We start from the raw sequence: 20,310 nt of genomic DNA on the forward strand, positions 1-20,310 counted from the left end.
CAGCATGCAGCCAATGACCAGAGATGTGCCAGAAGGAGATGCTATTACACCACCACCAAATAGCATCCTTTACCAGCAGCCTCCTCATTAGCTTGAAGGCCAGGCTGGACAGTTGCTCTTTTCCTTGTTAGTCTGCAATGTTCCCTGAACTTGTACAGATATAGTACCAGAGTTGACCCACAGAATATTTTTTGGATTGGACAAATTTGCTTATCATATATATATTTTAATCCATCACACAGTCAGCACAGTCAGTTTGTTACTTCTTCCAGACAGTCTGTCACTGCTGGATCTCATGGGAATTGGAAAAACAAGTTTTGCCTGAATTATAAAAACTTTTATTAATCATCTCAACCTCAAGTCACAATTGCAGCATTTGTTTTGCAAAAGGAGCCTTGTTGTTATTGCTCCCTTTAAAGCCATCTGTCAGACTTTAGTCACTGAAGCAGCTTCTGCAGAAAACATCAGGACAACGTCAGAACAGTATAAGCTTCAGCAAAGAGGCAGTCTTATAAAGTCTGTTTTGCTTGCATAATTTTAGATAGGGAGTAATTTTTGCTTTAAAAGCTCCATGCCATTCTGGGTAAATAAAGACACAAAATTGATTTATAGCTTCTGCTAATGTTTTTATGTTATTCTCCTGCTCCTATTCACTTACCACACCCTTCCAATGTAAAGCTAGGTTCAGACAAGAATTTAACCTGTGGGTTAGGTAAGCAACCATGACTCTTAAATAGTTCTGTATAAGTCATGCCTTGCTTTGTACATAATCCTGAAAGATAAATTCATTAAATACTGTCATAAAATAAACAAATGTTCTGGGACCAAAGGATTTCTGTTGTAACCCAAAACATCATTTGGGAAGCTTTGTTTTTATTATTTTCCAAAGAAGAAAACAAAAACCTAGATGCCATTAAATGCACAATTAAGACAAAGTTAAGAAAAATCAAGAGCTGCTCCCCCATCCAACGCACCCCAAAACCCAATTATCATTTTGGAACAGTTTGCCCTTAGTAGCCTACAACTCTGGTATGTAACATTTTATTTATTTACACTCTCATTTATTTTTCCTACTTCAACTGGGAAATTGCCTTAAGGACATAAGAAGAGCCAATAGTTCATTTAGTCAAGTAGTTTCTTTTCACAGTGGCCAATCAGAAGCCTATGGGAAGTGAAACAGTGAATAAGCACTCTCACCTCCTGCAGTTTCCTACAACTTGTATTTAGAAGCATACTGCCTCTGACCATGGAGGCAGAGCACAGCTAGCATGGCTAGTAGCCACTGACAGGCTTCTAAATAGAGTCATACCTCGGGTTACATACGCTCCGGGTTGCGTACTTTTCGGGTTATGAACTCCGCTAACCTGGAAACGCAACCCGACGCGCGCGCGATTTGCACATGCGCAGAGCGTTTTTCATGGTTTTTTCCAGGTTTTTCCGGTCTGTGCATGCGCAGAATGAATTGTTCGGGTTACGTCCTTTTCGGGTTATGTACTATAACCCGGAACGGATTAAGTACGTAACCCGCGGTACCACTGTAGTTGCCATCTGTACTGTAGGTAACATCTCTCCTCACATTTGTATCCATACCTAGCAAGTAATCATTCACTGAGTTAAGAGTTCAGATCTCAGAACTCTACATTCAGAGAATATCCATGGAGGGTATAGAAATAGAATATAAAATATAATACAGATTATAAACACAAAGAATTAAAAATTGCAGTACAAACATGGGAAAAAATATATCTCAAACAATGGTTTTATACTGGGGGGAAAGTTTAGACATTAAACTGGTACCATGCTCTTCTAGAGAAAAGCACTAACCCTGGCCAACACTTCTAGTCAAAATGGGGTCATGGAGAAACAAGAATGAGATATCAGACTGCTCAGGGTGAGCCCCAAGGTCTGCAGATGTAAACAAAGCATCATTTATAAACAAAAAAAAACAAAAAAAAAACAAACTACGGTTACTGAGGAACTCCACTAAGATTGAGCATTCTCAGTAGCCACAGAATGTGGAATTTGAATGTGGAAAAGACAAGAGGCATTCCTACAGATGATCTCAGTGATCGTTGTGGGATATCAGGGTTATCATTGAGAATTCCACACAAATGCTTTCCTCTGGCTTAACTATTCCTGTATATTTATTAATATTATTCCTAACTACAGTGCCACCTGCGTCCCATTCATGAATAAAATCCTACCTAAATAAAGCAGACCTGTGTCTTAGTTCAGGGACTGCCAGTGATACTCAGAGACTTTCTCTGCCACCCACCCTCCACTGAAACTGGGCTTGAAAGACATATACTCCTATAGCTAATAGAACAGGTTGTGGTATATGTGTAGTGCTCATAACAGAAAGTGCTGTCATTTTGCAAGTGTGCCCACAGGCCCCAAAAGATTGCCAAACCTTGTTTCAATTATTCCCGTCTGGTTTGCGATGTCTGTAGTGCTGATTTAAGTTTAACACGTTTCGTATGTGTTTTGTATTTTAAAATGTTTTTATAATGGTTGTCTTTAAAACTATGTACGCTAATTTGGTTATATTGTAAATCACTTTGTGGAGACTAATTGCCTGGGTAAGCAGGATAGATTTTAATAAATAGATGAATTTTACTGCAGCTTCCCATATACATATTTTAAATCCAAATGCTATTGAGACATGTCAAATCATTTACTGGTTCAAGTTTCACAGTCTTCAAGGCACATACTCAGGTTCATACTTGGTCTCTTTTAAAATACAGAGAATATTTTTAAGTGTTGTTGTTTTAAAAAAAGATACAACAGCCTTCAATGAAGTACTGTCTCCTTAGCCTAGCAGATTGTTTATTTATGGTTATGATAAACACAAACCCCAAAGAATTCAAATTCTGCTGAAGCAACACTGACATGCTACTAGGGGGCAGGAAGAGAGGAGGGGGGCAGAAATGAAAGGACCTGAACAACATGTCTCCAAAAGAGCCTTACAATTTTCCAATTGTGTTAGTATATATTGGAAAGTATTATAGAATACATATTTGCTGTTCTTCATAATAGAAGCATTTATATTCTGACATGATGCTAAGAATTAAAGGTTCAGCTGAAATGTTTGAGTTTTTTACTAAAGGACTAAGTGAATTCTTAGCAAGGAATGTGTGATGCAAACCTAGATCATATTGATGTTTTGTGGGTTACCTCAGGAGTCCATCACAAATTATAAGGAACACCATCAAGTTTGGAGCGGGGATTCATGGAAACCCAGGAAGGGCTGAGATTTTTGCTAATGATCCACGTATGCCTCTTTGGATCTTGCTATGGCAAACTTTGTCTTTAAACAATGTGTCCCTAGAGATGTCTGGAGAATTCTGTTTCAGAATTTAGTCAAGTTTTATTAAATAATAGAATCGAAGAGATTCGCATGGTAACTAGTAATGTGGCATCCAATCCATTTCAACTGAAGGCAAGTCCCGCTTGAACGAAACCGCACTAGCAAGCCAGGGTGGCTTTTCTACCTATTTTGAGGAAGAAACCAAACATCTCCTGTACTGGGATTCTTCATTTGAGCTACCGGTATCTTTCCTGAGAAATGCTAGTGCAACTTTTGCAAAAAGTAGGAAATTGCATCTATAGAAAGTCACAAAACATTCTCTGATATAATTATTATTATTTGTTTGTTTGTTTGTTTTTTACCCCGCCCATCAGGCTGGGTTTCCCCAGCGGTTTCCAACAGAGTATTAAAATACAATACTGTATTAAACATTAAACATTAAAAGCTTCCCTAGGTTTCCAACAAACTAGGTTTGAGATCATTACACCTAACCATTCTTTCTTTCATTAACATCATAATTCTTAACAAGTCATTCTTAAGCTCACTCACTATTTCCCATACCAGACTCCCACACTCTTGACCCAACATCCCTTCACTCACACTTGCTGAAATTTGACATCTCTTATCTGAAGAAAGGCCTCAATTGCCACATATGTGGGCCAAACAAGGCCTCTTTCCCTATCCCTAAGGGAGGCATGCCTACAGTTATTTTAGGAACCTCTTTGGTCTGTCATCAGATACTGTATTCTTCATTCTTCCTACCTTGTTTCATTTATCTACTGCAATGAAGTGCCATAGCTTGATGAGTAGCTATCAGATGAGTAGACCAATATTGCCAGCCCCTTCCCACTCTCCAAATTTGGTTTCTGATATTATAATCTCAGGTTCATTCACAGAGCTGTCTACGTACCGACCGGTATGTGATGGTGTTATCAGAGTGGAGGTGATGCAATTCTTAGTGTCAGAACATAACAGCAGCCAATAATTACTCTACAAGCATCCCTTTTTTATATATAATTGTTTCTTTTCCAGCAGTAGCAAGCCAGATAATTCCAGGAAGGTTCTGTGAAACTACTAGGGTTGAGCAATTTCCCTTCCTCTAAAAGTTGGAGCTTTTAACTCAGGGATGGCAAGCCTCCAGCACTCCAGATGTTGTTGGTTTACAACTCCTGACCATTGGCCATTTTGGCTGGAGCTGATAGAGTTCAAGAACATGTTGGGGGCTGGAGGGCTCTTAAGTGCACGTCTTGAAAGGGAAGGCACAATAATGTAGTGCTGTGGAAAATAGTGAAGTACTAAGGATAAACCCCCTTGACATTTATTTCATTTTGCAATACCTTCCTAAGATAGATTCTGCACAAGTTTTTCACAGTAATCAAGGATGTTAATACCTAGAAAATGAGAATTTGTTTATACACATTTCGGTGCTGAAAGTGACAATAGCAGGGTGGGGGGTGGGGTTCTCACATTTGTAAATGTGATAATTCAAATGACACATTAAACAAATTAAATCTAACTTGTGAGCTAATAAAACACTATTAATTAAGTGTGACGAGTGAGAAGCTTAAGGAGTTGGGAAGTTTAACCAATTATTTTCAGAAGGTGTGAAACATCTATTCTTGAGGACCAGCCCCTGATGCTTCAGGAGTATCACCCAACAGCTCTTTCCACTTTTAGCTTTGTTTATCGCTTTCTTCGGTAACAGCTTTTACTTGTTTCTTGATGTCTTAATTTTCTGCAATAATACATCTGCCATGAATAATTAAGCAATGCATTTACTGCTTGCTGAAAGCCAAGCAAATGCTATAAATCAGATTTGTGATCTACTGCCAAATATGGAGACACAATCAGCAACTATTCAGTTCTATTCAGACTTTTTACTGCAGACTGAAAAATGGGAGTCAGCAAGTAAATTTCCCAGCATGCCACAACACCTTGCACCCTATATCCCAATTCTGACACTTCAAGTTACCTTCTCAACTGATTATCAATGCCCAAGTGCAGTGTTCTAGAGGTTTATTTTTCTTTTTAAAAAAAATCTTTAGGAAGTGAGCAAACTTACCTATTCTATAGTTTTGACAATTATTTTCCCCAGTTTATCTTTTTTCAGCTCATTGTAAGAGCCTGCTTGATTCATCCTGCTTAGCCCATCAAGTCCAGCATCCTGTTCTCACAGTGACCAGATGCCTATGGGAAGTCGAAGAGCTTCCCACTTGACATACCATACTTGCTAAGATTTGAATTGGATATCCTAATTGGAAGATGTATTAATAGAGCCAAAAGGAGGCAATTAGTTTGCATGGGGGAAATAATTACTCATTATATCAGCTTGGAATTGGGCATTAACCTGAATACTTGGTTGCCACAACTGGCCAGTATCATCTAATATCACTTTGGTCTTAAAATAAAACAGTATCCCTATCATCTTTGGAAAGAGAAAACCTTTTCTTCTCACCATGTTTAATGCAGGGGGTGTCTTTGTGATCAATGTTCTCTGTCATCCAGTTAGCTAGGCACATGAGAGTTTTCCTACATTTTTGAAGATAAATATCTGCTGTATAAAATAAGGAGCTACAAAAATACAAGCTATATCACTTTCCTAAAACCTTACTGCTTTCATGCATACCAAGGGACAGGAACAATAAAACAACTTTCCATTACCTGAACAGCATCACCTTTTAATTGGAAAGAGGTTTGCAGTGCAATCACTTTACAGAAAACTAAACTACCCCAAACACTGGTGTCTCAGGCTTGGCAGAGCAAGCACATTAGAAAACTAATCAAGTTCAGGTACTCAGCCAGCCAGGTCTAGCAAAATGTCAGAGTAGCCATTAAGATTCTGCATGTCTTAATTTGAGAATCTCACCAATTCACTGGAAGATGCAAAAGCCCAGAATATTTATGAAAGGTCAAAATGCAGAACAGTTTGTCATTAAATTCCCCCACAAAATACTCTCATGCAGAAATAAGCCGTGTAATGTTGCCATTCTTAACTCTGTTGACAAAGGACTGTACATATTTTAAAATCCTAACTCTTAACAGCTGTGCTGTCAAGGCTGTGGAATTGTTGCATGCAGCAGTAATATTACCATATTCTATTATTTATAATAGGCTGCTGTATTTCTTTCTTATTCATATAGAAATACATTGGTGATTTAAATCCACATGCCACAGGAGACCATCCTGACCACAGCAGTCAACGCTTCCTTGCTAACACCTAAACATTACATTTTAATCTATCTCTAAGTGGAATTACTTAATTCCCTACAGCCCAGTTGCAGGAAGTACCGTATATCGCGGCATATAAGACGACTGGGCGTATAAGACGACCCCCAACTTTTCCAGTTAAAATATAGAGTTTGAGATATACTCAACCACAGATTTTCCACCCGGCATATAAGACGACCCCCGACTTTTGAGAAGATTTTCCTGGATTAAAAAGTAGTCTTATACGCCAGAATATACTGTAGATGCTGTGACAAAGGCCTCCCACCATTTCCTGTAAACCAAGTTGTCATGTATCTCAGGTATCTCCCCAAGTATTCAAAACTCTTGAATGAGTGCCCTGAGGTGCAGGTTGGAGAAATGTGACACACCTGGCAAACTGACTGTGGCTCTCTTTCCTCAGAAAGAGCCGGGGGCCACTCCCTTCAAGGAAACAGAACAGAGTCTTTAAAGGTTGGAACAGCCCTTGCAGCTTTGTCCCCTCCCTTTATCACAAAGTGCCCATTTCACATCTTCCATACTACTAGGAAGCTGATTATCCTTACTGCCTACCCTTAAGTGGACTGAGATCATTGTGTTGTTAGTAATTAGGATAGAAGTGGTCTGGTATTTGAGTCATTGGGTTCTTTTTTTCTTTTTCTTTTTTTTTTCTTTTAAAATTTCTGTTGGACCTTATTGCTCTCTTGCCAATATTCTTAATAAAGTTTCACAACTGGACTAGTGGAGTCTATGTGCAATTGCCAATCTCAGGATTTGGGAATCCTCATGTGCCTTCCTCACTTTGGGTTTCGTCCTATTAGCAGTCTAAAACTAGAGCTGGCAAAGTCAGATACGTGCTCTATTCATGGGGAGAGGCAGAAGGCTGGAGAGCTGGCTTTATGTTTTGCATAAATTAAGAGGGATTGACTGGAGGCTCAAAGGGCACTGGTCAAGGATTCCCAAGTTGAATAATTAATTGGACAGCCCAGTTTTCTGCTTTTCTGGGGCTGCAAGTGAGAGACAAAAGGGAGTAGTGGCAGAAACTACTGGAAAAGAAAGCAGTTGTGCAGCAGTGGGGCAAGGAAGGGGTCACAAGAGACTCCTGAGCACCTCACTTTCTCTACAGATGTTTTCTTTTGACAAAGCTCTACAAAATATTTCAGGCCAACACCAGCATGGCTGTGACAGTTATATCACTATGATTTCCAATTGCAACACCTGACAAAAGTGATGTATTTGCTGCTACTCAAATGACAAAGAAGTTTAGTTCATTGCATTAATACAATTTTATAACATTGTGGCACCAGCAATTTCCCTCTTGTTAAATTAGCACTGTACTGGTGCCAGCCTTAGACTTTATCACACATGAAAGAGATCATCAAAATGTATCTTTATTTGAACTAGAGCTCTTAAAAAAACAACAACCCCTAAGCAGGGACATGGTGTGTGGCACCAGTAATTTCCCTCTTGTTACACACACACACACACACACACACACACACACCACTGTGTACTCCCCACATCAAGGAATCTGCTGACTAAAGCAACTGTAAAGGAACATAAGACAGGAAACGGTCATAAATCAGAATTCACTCTTCCCTCCCGGCATGTGAATTATAATACAATCATTCAAACTGTATCCATATATGTCTTTGTCTCTTGTCTCCGCCTCTCCCTCCTGTGGCCACAGAAACCTAAGAAATGTGTTCTGTGGCACTCAGTAAAAATCACTGTAGCATGTCTATGCTCTGTATAAAACAGAATGCTAACTAAATGAGGGATGGAGAACCTGTGGCACTCCAGATATCATTGGACTACAATTCCCACCATCCCTGAACATTGGGATGACCATGCTGGCAGAGGCTGATGTGGGTTGTCAGTTCAGCAACCTCTGGAGGGCCATTGGGTCCTTATTCCTGTAGATTTAGAAGGGATCCTGAGGGTCATCTAGTCCCACCCCCTGAAATGTAGGAATCTCAACATGTGGTCCCCCATCAAATCTGAAACCATACCAGCCCCTGCTTAGCTTTGCAAATGTGCTATTAATTTTATTACTGCACCACTAGGATAGTAAGCTGCAGTGCAGTTTGTACTACATTTCAGCAGCATAATCCTATACAACATATTTGCAGTTTTCACCTTGTGAATCGATTTGTGTCATTCAAAACATAGTAATACAAACCACTTCATTATAATTGCCAAGTTAGCTAGCTGCACAGTGTGGTACAGTTTCCCTTCAATCTTCATTTTAAGAGTTTAGCAAGAAAATCCAGCATATTCTGAATATGCAGTGTGTTACAAGGCATACCTCTGAAATCTAACTAATCTTCATTAGACAGAAAAAATATTCTGCGTTTAAGACAGCCCAGTAACACAACAACATTCTTTTAAAATATCTGCCCAGGTCAATTATGCGTGTGTATTGCTGAAGCTGCGGCAATAAATTTTCTAAAGGGTTGCAAAACCTTCTTATAGCTATACCACTTCTACTCTTGCCTCCTCTTCTTCCTCATCTCCACATGGTGCATTGCCATCAATACCCTTCCCCTACCCAGGACTGGCAAGGAGAAAACAATTTTGAAGCCTCGGTTTCTTCTTGTTATCAAATAACCTTTGCTAGCTGAGGAAATCAATGATACGCTTGTAGATGATGTCAGTGACTGAGCTACTCTGGACCTTGGTTCAACCAGACGCCCCCACCAACAGTTTGGCCACTGCATTTTGCACCAGCTGGAGCTTGTGAACCAAACACAAGGGCAGCCCTATGTAGAGTGCATTACAGTATTCCAGCCTCAAGGTTACCAGTGCGTGGACTACAGTGGTCAGCCTATCCAAGTCCAGGAACAGTCACAGCTGTCAAACCAGACAAAGCTGGTAAAGGGCACTTCTGAGCCACAGAGGGCATTTGGGCCTAGGGAGAAAGATTTATCCCAAGCATGCCCAGCATACGTGTTTGGAACTTTATTTCTTTACTGGAAAAGCACTTGGTCACATCAGCTCCTAGGGTACAAGGGTAACTAGCTGCCTAGGTGATCTACCTTTACAGCCTACAGCTCCGACCTGAACAGCTAAGAATCATAGAATCATAACATTGTAGAGTTGGAAGGGACTCTGAGGGTCATCTAGTTCAACCCCCTGCAATGTCGGAATCTCAGCTGACCATACATGACAGGTTGCCATCCACTTCTGCTTAAAAACCTCCCACCTCTCGTGGGAGTCTGTTCTACTGTGGAACAGCTCTTACTATCAGGAAGTTCTTTCTAATGTTTAGTCAGAGTCTCCTTTCTTGTACCTTGAATCCTTTGGTTTGGGTACTAGCCTCCAGAGCAGGAGAAACAAGCTTCCTCTATCCTCCATGTGACAGCTCTTGAGCTATCTGAAGATGGCTATGTACAGTGTGAGCAAATTCCTGGACTGCAGTTCTGCCTACACAGTAAACTGCAATGAGATATAGTCACACATCTTGGGCTGGGCTTACTCCAGAAATGTGGGTGGGATGCAGTCACTTGACAGCCTTGTACCCATTTCTGGTACTACTTTTGTCTTGATAGTTGCAACTGAACGCAGCAAATCATAATGGCTGACAGAATAGGACTAGACACAGTTCCATGTTAGATATCTTAATACAGCAGTGAATTAATTAACGTAAGACATTCATTGGGTGCTTTGGAATCAGGGTTTCAGCTCCGCAAGACTACTTGCAGCATTACTGAAAGTCAAGGGTGGGGAAAAAACTGCAGGTATTTAACTTATTTTCCTCACAAGATAAAGGATGGTACAAGACAAGCACATTTTGTTTCATGGATACACATATGGAAAATCCAGAGATAGCAAACATTCTCGAGTCAAGAACTAGAAAGCCCACGATTCTTTCACAGAACAAAACTGATGTATCTATGTAAAGCTGCTTAAAGTCAGATTCCAAGCTGACTAATGAAGGGATCAGAATGTGGCAGCAGCTGCAACTAAAAATCATTAATCCCTTTTGAGATTTCTCCAGCATTGCTATTGGTGACCAACCATGCCTTTGCCAAAAGCTCAATGTGTATTATGGAGAAGGCCAACAGCTAATGAATGGCTTGTAGGAGCTAAATGTCTACATGCAGTGCAGATTGTTATTTGATTGTCACAAATGCCCTAACTTACACCAAGGTCAGTAAGTTTGGCTGCAAAAAATTCACACTATGCAAGATGCTCAAAATAATTCAATTACCACACCAATGTGATAGAAAAACCACCCTGGTGATACAGTGGCCAGACACCTCAACCATCAGAGTTAACCACAGGGTCACTAACTGAAGGGTTTTATTCAGGTTTAAGGATTCTGAATTATTCTCAGGAATAATAATAATAATAGAATGTCTCAGGGTGGTTCACAGAATAAAATCAAAATATAAAACCAGAAAATACATAATCAAAATAAAAACAACAACCCAATAACTCCCCCCCAACCCCCACATTTTAAAAGGACATAGGATCTGCCAAAAACTGTTTTTATCTTGCCCAAACTGTACTTCCTCAGGTAAAAAACCCTAAATATTATGCCCCCCCATTTTTCTATGGGGTCAATTTTTTTCTTAGATGAATGTTTTCAAAGATGTCCACATCCTTTTTGACACTCAGACCAAATGACAATTGTTAGAAGGTGTTTTCACTCTATTTCCTTAAAATGCTGTTTAAACTGAAAGCATCTGAAATATTCCTTGACAGCTGAAACGATTTGCATGTTCTGAGAACTTCTACTGCCAAGGAAGCTGACTGTTCACTTGATTTTATTTTTTACGAACATATATTTCTGGTGTACTTCCTTCAGAGTAGGGTCCAGAGGGATTTCAGAGCAAAACCCAAAGATCTATGCAGAACATTCTCAGAAATGGATGGGAACACCATCGAAACCTGAAGAATGCCATCACAATACTCATTTGTATGCTAAAAAGAGTGCTAAAGTGGAATTTTTACCGCTACTCTCAACTGTGAGGTATGTAGAAAGTGTACATTTCTATTGCAAGTTTTGTTGTACTAAAGCCAACTGCTAGAATGTTAGAATAAAAATGCTATATGAACAAAGCAGGTGTACCTTAGTAGTGATTTTCTGAAGGACGGCAATCAATGCACGCCATTTATGATACTGCTAGGCTATTATACTACCAGTTAGTAAACTTCATACAAAAAACAAGATTTCGTCCATAAATGTTAGTGGTGGTGCAGGTTCTATAGCAATCTCTCCTCCCTGCACATATTACAGTCATCTGCAATGAACATTCATCAATAATTTAGCAAGAGACAATATATTCATCCAGGACAAATATATAACTCAGAATTTGCAAGTTCCAACCAACAGAAGGAATAAAGTTTGCCGTTTCCAGTAAAAAGGAAATACCTTGTAAGTATCCCATCATTCCGTTACTCTCTACAGATGCAAAATCAAAGAAGCAAGCCAATTTGTGAATATGGCAGGAAAATGCATTGTAACGAAATAGTAATAGTGATAGAAAACACTGTCAATAGTTTATCAGAGAGAGATAAGGACATTATTAAGAGTTTGAGAATAGACAAAAGACAAGCTTGACAATGAATGGATGGTTCTAGTTAAATTAAAACCAATGATTTATTGGATTTATTATGTAAGAGATATCAGAGTAAGCTTTGTGAAAAGTTATTCTTGCTAGCACACATCTTGTCGTGATTCAAAGCAATGTCTTCTTTGGAACCTGCAATCTTGGAGATGTCAAGCAGGATCGCAATGCAATCATATGCATGTGTATGTTTACTCAGAAATAAGTCTAGTGTGTAGGGCTGGAACTAGGGTGGGGGAAACAGAGTTCTTGCCCTGGGTGCCTGATTCAAGGTGGCACCTAAATCATGATTAATGGTGTGTGTGTGTGTGTGTAAATATGTACAAAGTGCATAGGATTCAACTAATGAGTGTCATTAGTGGAAGCTCTGTGCAAGGTCTCTCACTTGTGACAGACAGGGTTGGCTCATCCCACCACAGGCACTAGGATTCACAGGGGCAGCAGATCCCGATGTACATATTTATTCCCCCCTTGTTTCTGACACAGATCTTCACTCACTGCTTCTCTCCTAGTGTGGAGAGGGGTGCCATTTTGGGTGTTTTCCTCAGGTGCCAAAATATATTGGGCCAGGCCTGGTAACAGAACTTTATCCTGCCTGCCTCCCCCACAATTGGCTCAGTTGGGGCAGCAGAAGAGAGCGAAACTATCATGCCTAGCATACCAAAACACAACCTTGAATTAGTTGCATACCAGCCGATGTTATTCAATAGCCTACATTATATTTACAATTTATCTACTGGTGTGATAAACATTGCTATATCTATATCATATCATATCTATCTATCTATCTATCTATCTATCTATCTATCTATCTATCTATCTGGTTTCTGATCAAATTGCTATTGTAATTTTACCACAACTGGGGAAAATAGGTAAATGATATATTGCTTTACCAATTTATTACAACTGTTGATCATTTTTAAATAATAAAATATGGTGTTGGCTTATGAGTGCATTTCAGGTTGTTAGCCTTGGGTACCAAAATACCAGGCTCCAGTTCTGCTAGTAGGTTTATTTTTTGTCACAAGTGTGCTTAGAATTGCAGCCTCAGACTCAGGTTTGCATGGGATTTTCTGCATCTTACTTCAGGTTGCCTTACACCCTAGATCAGTGGTTCTCAAACTCCTAGCAGTGCTTGATTTTGAAAATATATCTATCCATATTCTGCAATTAATTTTAATACTAGAATATAACATATTACACTGAAATGATTAAATGTTTCTTTGATTATCCTTGAAACTTCTCACTACACTTGCCATCCTCTCTTGCCACACCCTTTGAGAACCACTGCTCTAGCTCTCGCTTTCTCTCATAATCCCTGCTGTAATCAAATTCCGATGGAGTGAGAATGTCCACACCCTCCTAATTAGACAGACTTACTGAGAATAAAAAACACAAATTCTGACATACCATCTGGAACCGAAAAGCCATCTATAAATATGGGGGGGGGGAGGGACAGGGTAAAGTATGATAATGCTGACTATAGATTATTGGTAAATGAAAAGGAAGGTGTGACAACGTTTAAGGCTTTTCAAGGATCAAATTGCAAGAACACTAGACTCTCTGGTGCTATGTATGATACTCAGTATGTCAGCAATGCTTTATATACACAAATTCTTCACCAGCAGCATTTTCTCCTTTTGCTGCAACGTATCATCATCATCATCATCATCATTTTAAATTGTAACTTGTTTTTGCATATTTCCAGGGCATTAAAAGCCATGGAATATTATTTAAATACCATACTGCCTGCTTCCCCAGTGATGTTATTCATTTAAAATCCTAATATTTGCTCTTATTACACAGATTGCAGTCATTCTAAATTTGTTCAAAAGCCTTACACTGTAGTTTCCCCAAGTGGGTTCAAGAGGAGACGTTTATGTTTCCATCAGCAAGAGCTATGAACTGAGCAGGGCATTAGCAATGTCAATATTCTATTAACTTAACTCACAGCCATGCCCATTACACTGTAACTACTTGCTACCTTAGTTGGCTAAAGAACAAAAACAAAAAAACCCTAAGTAGTAGGGTTATTTGGATACAAGGTAGTCTTAACACTACACCTCTGATTCCAAGAAATTCCACTATGTGCTTTTTCACCAGCTCAAAATTTGCTTTTAAGCACCATGCTGTGTTGTCTTACAATAGATTCATATGATTGGCTGCTGTATGGTTAACCCCTTTAGCTTATGGCCCCGAGCCTCAGTTCTTTATACTTCTGAGCAGCAACAGGATTGGATTCACTGATTTCATTTGGATAATCTTCACTATATGGGGGAAAACAGAGACAAGCAAGAAAAGTTATCTTGCTATCTAGATCAAACTGCAACAGTCTGGTTGATCTGATTCTAAGGAATGTGATTATTCAAATTCTGCTTTTAAAATATACATATTTTCCTTTCTAAGACAAACAGACTAGAATAGCAGTCTGAAATACTAATAAATAAATAGGAATCTAACCACAAAGCAGAAAGCAAAATGAGTAAAATAGACCTAGTGGAGACATTCCTCAATCCCCGCACCCAATCCTTTATGAATTTACATCTAGTAAATCTAAGCTTATAGAAGATTGGCTTCTCTTTGATCTCCCTGTCCATACTGATAGATCAAGAATATCTGAGCAAATATTAATTACAATAGGCAGGATTTTCATATGATGCACAAGCACCTCAGTAATTAACACATGCAAATCCCCAAGACAAGCTTATCCAGGAAAACAGACAGTAGTTTTGCAATGTAAACACCAACATAATATATTAAAAACAATGCAAGCAACAATGTTTTTCACAATCACGTAATAAATCAATTCTGGATGTTATGTGACTCCAGCCAACGCAATCATTGAGATGCACAAAACATATATCCTTCATGTCACTAAACAGTATGAACAAGGAGTCTTGTAGTACTTTTAAAACAAACAAACTTATTTTTAGGCTTTTGTGGGCGACAGTCCACTTCAGCAGTTGCATTAATTGTTACCCTGAGAAGCAGGTACATATGCACAGCCTTTGTAGGAAGGGGATTGTAAACAAAGAAGTGAGGGGGAAATGAAATACAGGGGGAAATATAGAGAGTGATAATTATATAATTATCCATAGTCATTCACAAACCAGTTGCTGTTAAATATCCTGGTCTTGGGAAGCTAATCAACACACATTATGTGCCAAAAATACTTTGTCTCAGTTCAGTCCTCAAGCAATAGCACTGAACCGCTTCATGTACAGGTATTGTAATTCAGAGCTTTCACATTGCAGACTGTGGTGCATGAAAGTTTACATTTTGCTGCAACAGAAAAACACAGCTACCACTCTGGAAGTTACTAAATAATAAGGCCTGCTGAAGTGGGGCTTCCTTCTGTAACAGGAAATAGGATAAGAATAATTATTTAGAGGCAATAGTCTATATGCATATGTTGTAGGATGACATCTCCTCTTTCCAGATTCATTACCGTATATTAACATATCATAAGTAAATGCTGCTCACAGACTGAAGCTACACCAAGAGCGGTGATTACAGTACCCCAGGTTGCAATCTTCACAGGAACAGTTGTAAGAAGTAATGGGATTTTTTTTTAAAGGAAAGGAATAAAAACGCACATTAAACCCAAAGTAACTGCATCTGCTTGATGTCAGACCTTCATTAGCTTTGTGCCTCTCCTTACTGCCCTCCACCACTAAGTTCAAATGTTAAGATCCAGAGGTCAGGACCCAGTCTTTTGTTTCTGTTATTCTGTGAGGTGTCATGTATCCTGATAATGCTATGTATAAATAGTAATGGAAGATAACAATAAACTATCAGTCAAGATTGATGCATCTTCATTCTCAAGGTCTCATTAAACCTTGAGCAACTAGTGCATATGACAGAACCAAGAACACCCACATTTTTACTTTGGGAAAAGGTTAGCAGGTTAAATGACCCCAGTAAGACTGTTGTGATCATCTGTGCGTAAAGGGATTTGGATACTAACTATGACTTCTGACCCCATTAGGGTTAGATTCATACTTGGTAGATACCAAATGTATTTCGGCATCCTCTAGCATCTGGCTCTACTTGCGTTAAGCCATATATATTTATAAAGTCCTCTTTCAGCATGCTCTATGATGTATTTTATTTTATATTTTATCTATATCTATATATTGCAATGGTACCTATTTATCTGCTCACACTGGTATGCTTTTGAACTGCTGGGTTGGCAGTGAGTAAGAAACACAGTAGACTATAACTGGGAGGCCACTCTAAGGCCTGACACTTGGCACCCAGTGTTCCTTTGGAAGAAGAGCAGGATATAAATGTAACAAAACAAAAATGAAATAGTATTAGAAAGGGATGGCATGCCTTGCCCATTTGTCAGTGTAAGACCCCTAAAACTATTAAACTATCTGAAACTTACTAAGTCCCCATGGAGGGATGCCAGGCACCTATGATGCAAGTCTACTCTCCTTAAGCAGGGGCCACATAAGCTCCAGCAACTGTAAGAGAGACAGCCGTGTCCCACTAATAAGAGACGCTATTCCTCCAACCCACATCCCCAAAATGTTGCCATTTGTTATGGGTTTTCAATTTTTTGAAATTAAAAAGTGCACATGTGCTGTATGTTCTGCAAACCATTATTAACAAGATCAGAAGAAAACATACAATTGATATTCATATAAGCCCCAGATTCTGCAGTGACGGAACTGCTCTCTTTCATGAGGCCCCATCCATGCTCTTTCTCCAAAGAAATGCAGTTCCTCCCAAATGTCAAGAAGTCAAGTGCAGGTAATTGAGCATATCCTATGTTGGTTCACACCTCCATTTATATAAGCTTCACTTTTGTTCCTCCATCACGCCAGGTCATTTCTGATGTGGCTTTCTTCTTCTTCAAAGGATTTGAAACTCTGTTTGAGATTATCTGAAACTCTGGTGGGTCACCCAGACCTGCCCCCAGCTAATGGAAGCCTTGCCCAGAACCTCAGACACAAAGCCTAATAAAGAGGAGGGAAAGGCACAACAGCCTCAATGGCCTCTGCTGAAAGAATTGATTTTCATTTCCTGGTTTTCAGAAAAAGATTTGCAGTGTTTGGAGTTTTAGTAAGCAATATATTCCAAAAGCCTGGAAAGAGCATCTTTTCCTTGACAATTGAAATGAACATTAAATGAAATCTGCAAAGCTATTTTCCCTTGCACAGTCAAGAGCTGACAGAAGGGGAAGCAGAGAGGGCACATAAAAGACAAACACGAAGAAGCTGAGGGAGAAAGTATAGAACAATCATCCTGAATTGCTTCCAAAATGCTGTAATGGAATTAGGGTCACCCTGACAGAAACAGTCAGATCAGAGGAAATTTGATTTTATTTTTTTAAAATCTATACTCTGCAAAGGAAAATTTGGAAGTGTTCTATCAAATTAGCATGTGTATATATATTTTAAACACATATCAGACATATACCACTAAAGGTGTCACCCTCTATTTTGACGAACAATGTTTATGCCATCTCAACAAATATATCTGAGCAATCTGGCTAATCCTAGTGGTTATGGGTTGTTGTTGATGTTGTTGTTGTTGTTGTTGTTGTTGTTGTTGTTGTTGTTGTTGTTGTTGTTGTTTTACAACAAGGTAATCCACAAACTCCCCTCCATTTTGAAATATCTGAGTCACATACATATACTTCAAGACTATCCTGAAAACTTAATTCTCAGAGTCCATATTTGTTCCTTATGCCAGTCCCACTAAATGACACTCCAACAATCTGTTTTATTTCACCCTGAAATGTCTCACTATGTGCACAGCTGCCTAATTATCAAGAAGCTAGAGCAGCAGCAGTAAAATCTGCTGCAGTGACAACAAAACAGATTTTGAGAGTGGGAGACCCTAGGTTATGGGCTTTTGCGGAACTCTGCTTTCAGATACACACAGCGCAAGTGATCCATGTACACCCTGCTGAATTATCAATTATGCTTCATTTCTAGGCATAATTCTCGCACAAAGCCCAGGGACCTGGGTCATTTATAGCTGTATTCTGTACTATCACCTTACAACAGAGGCATTCAAAACACTTGGCAGATATTAATTGCCCTTGACACTCCTATAGTACTTCTCAGTGATTTCAGAGAAGCAGAGGGGAATGCCTGTGCGCAAATTAGGTAGGCTGAGCCATGCGTATGCAAATTATATCTTCACATAAACAAGGCAAATGCCTGCCTCCAAATTAAATAAATAAACAAATAACTAGAATGAGTCCTTTTCTAGACTTCGTTTTTTCTGAACAACCGTTTTGCATTGTTATTCGCCAACATATTCTGTTTCTGCAGAAAACAGACAGCCACAACTGCATGGTGTTTTAGAGGATTTGTCTTTTCTGTAAAACACGCAATTTCCATCTCCAGGTAGCGTCAGCACTTAACTGGGCATTTGATTGCTCTGATTCCTGCCTGTCACACAGACAGCAAGGAAAAATGAAATTGCCAATGTTCAGCAGTGCTGCCAATTGCAGCTGATGCACTTCCATTCTGTCCCCCTAATGCAGTGATTCAGACCAATTTGCTCTGAACAGTATCGCCTTGTTATCAAGAGCAGCAGAGAGGACGGATAAGGGAAAAATTGGAATTTAGAGTCACACATCAAGACCAAGCCACCTATCACATGCAACAAAGCCTATGTTAATCTGTGTGCCTCAAGGTCATCCAGGCTGCAGTGACACAAAAACTGCCTTCCCACTCAGGAAGTAATTCTGTGCAAGGAAGAGAGAAGAGGCCTTAGATTTCTGTTTTCTCAGGGCTACTCAACACGTGATCTTTTCCCTACATGGAAATAATTGTTGTACGATAAAAACCATGTACATTATTGCACAGAAAATAGAGCATGAGAGTGTGCTGTGGTGCTTATCTGTGTTTTTTGAAGTAAAATTAACTGTTGTATCCCAAGTAATACAAAAAAATGTTCCCCCCCCCGCCCCCCATGCAGAGATGTATCACTGCCAAGCAAATCTGTTACCAGTGAACAGCCGCCCTTCATAAGATAACTCTAAGGAAGGAGGACATATTACGCCATTGTGAGGCTTTGTGAGGAAGTATTGGTCTCCAAAGGTTTCCTCGTGTGATCCTCAATTAATCCACACTACAAAGCTTTTGGAGTACTACTGCTACTGCTTCAGAGAACAGAAAGTTGCTATAATCACATACTGTGGCCGCTACACTGAAATGGATGAAGCACGGATTATTCATTGCTTCATTTCTGGTTCTGCTTAACAGAATGGTATAAAACAAAATTAAAAATTAAAAATAAATTCCTTCCAGTAGCACCTTAGAGACCAACTAAGTTTGTTCTTGGTATGAGCTTTTGTGTGCATGCACACTTCTTCAGAATGGTATAAAATTAGATAAGCACGTTATTCCAGCTCAAGGAGAATTTAAGAACTGGAATAAATACCGTAAATAAAATAAAATACCTGTACCTGTAACTCTGTGAGAAAGAATATGAATCCATCAATTTGCAGCAGTGCTAATTACTGGCAAAAAGTTAAACCATGCAGAAGACAACAGCAGTGGCAACTGGCCTTTGGAGGTGGGGAGGGGAGGAGCCCCCTCACTCCCACCCATCTGTCTTTTCCCACACTCCCCTTCAGGCAGCAAGTCTCCAGCATGTACTTAAAATCTCCTAGGCGGGAATGAGAAAAATCACAAGGGATTTCTCTCTCTAGAAGGAAGAGACCACATGATTAATACTGGGGGAGCAGGAGGAGGAAGCAAGTGCTATTCAGATGGCTTTAGCATGATGTTTTGTGTAACAAGCTTTGTGTGCAGATGAGGCAGTGTATAAGCATATAAATAAACATTTACTAATCCCATCCTTGAAGCACTATACTGTACCGGACACCCACCCACACCTCCTATCCCCATTAAACGTATTTTCCGATTGGAAGTGCACCACCACTTTCGCAAACAAACAAAAAATATGCTTGTGTTTTTGTACCTGCTTTGCTGTCCTCAGTAGCTGATTCTCCACTTTTTTAATCTTAAAGACAACTGGATGAGGTAGATGGCATCACAACGGCACACAGCCAATTCAGAATGAGGCCAGTACAATGAATAATGACTATTACGGTACTTCCTGTTCTCACTCTGAATGCACTGAAACGAGCACCTTCACCAAGGGGAACACTTTTCAATCGAAAAAAAGATTGCATAAAAAGGACTCTCCCTATTTTACTCCAGTCCTACTATTTACAATTCTGTGGCAATAACA

At 39.4% G+C, this 20,310-nt stretch overlaps 1 protein-coding gene across 23 annotated transcripts in view; it reads right to left on the minus strand.

The window, feature by feature from the left end:
- PTPRF (protein tyrosine phosphatase receptor type F) overlaps nt 1-20,310 on the minus strand; it is a 470,302-nt gene that overhangs the window by 266,392 nt on the left and 183,600 nt on the right. The window lies entirely within an intron of this gene.

The sequence above is a fragment of the Lacerta agilis genome, chromosome 6 (assembly GCF_009819535.1).
Source record: "Lacerta agilis isolate rLacAgi1 chromosome 6, rLacAgi1.pri, whole genome shotgun sequence".
In the NCBI taxonomy this organism is placed as follows: domain Eukaryota; kingdom Metazoa; phylum Chordata; class Lepidosauria; order Squamata; family Lacertidae; genus Lacerta; species Lacerta agilis.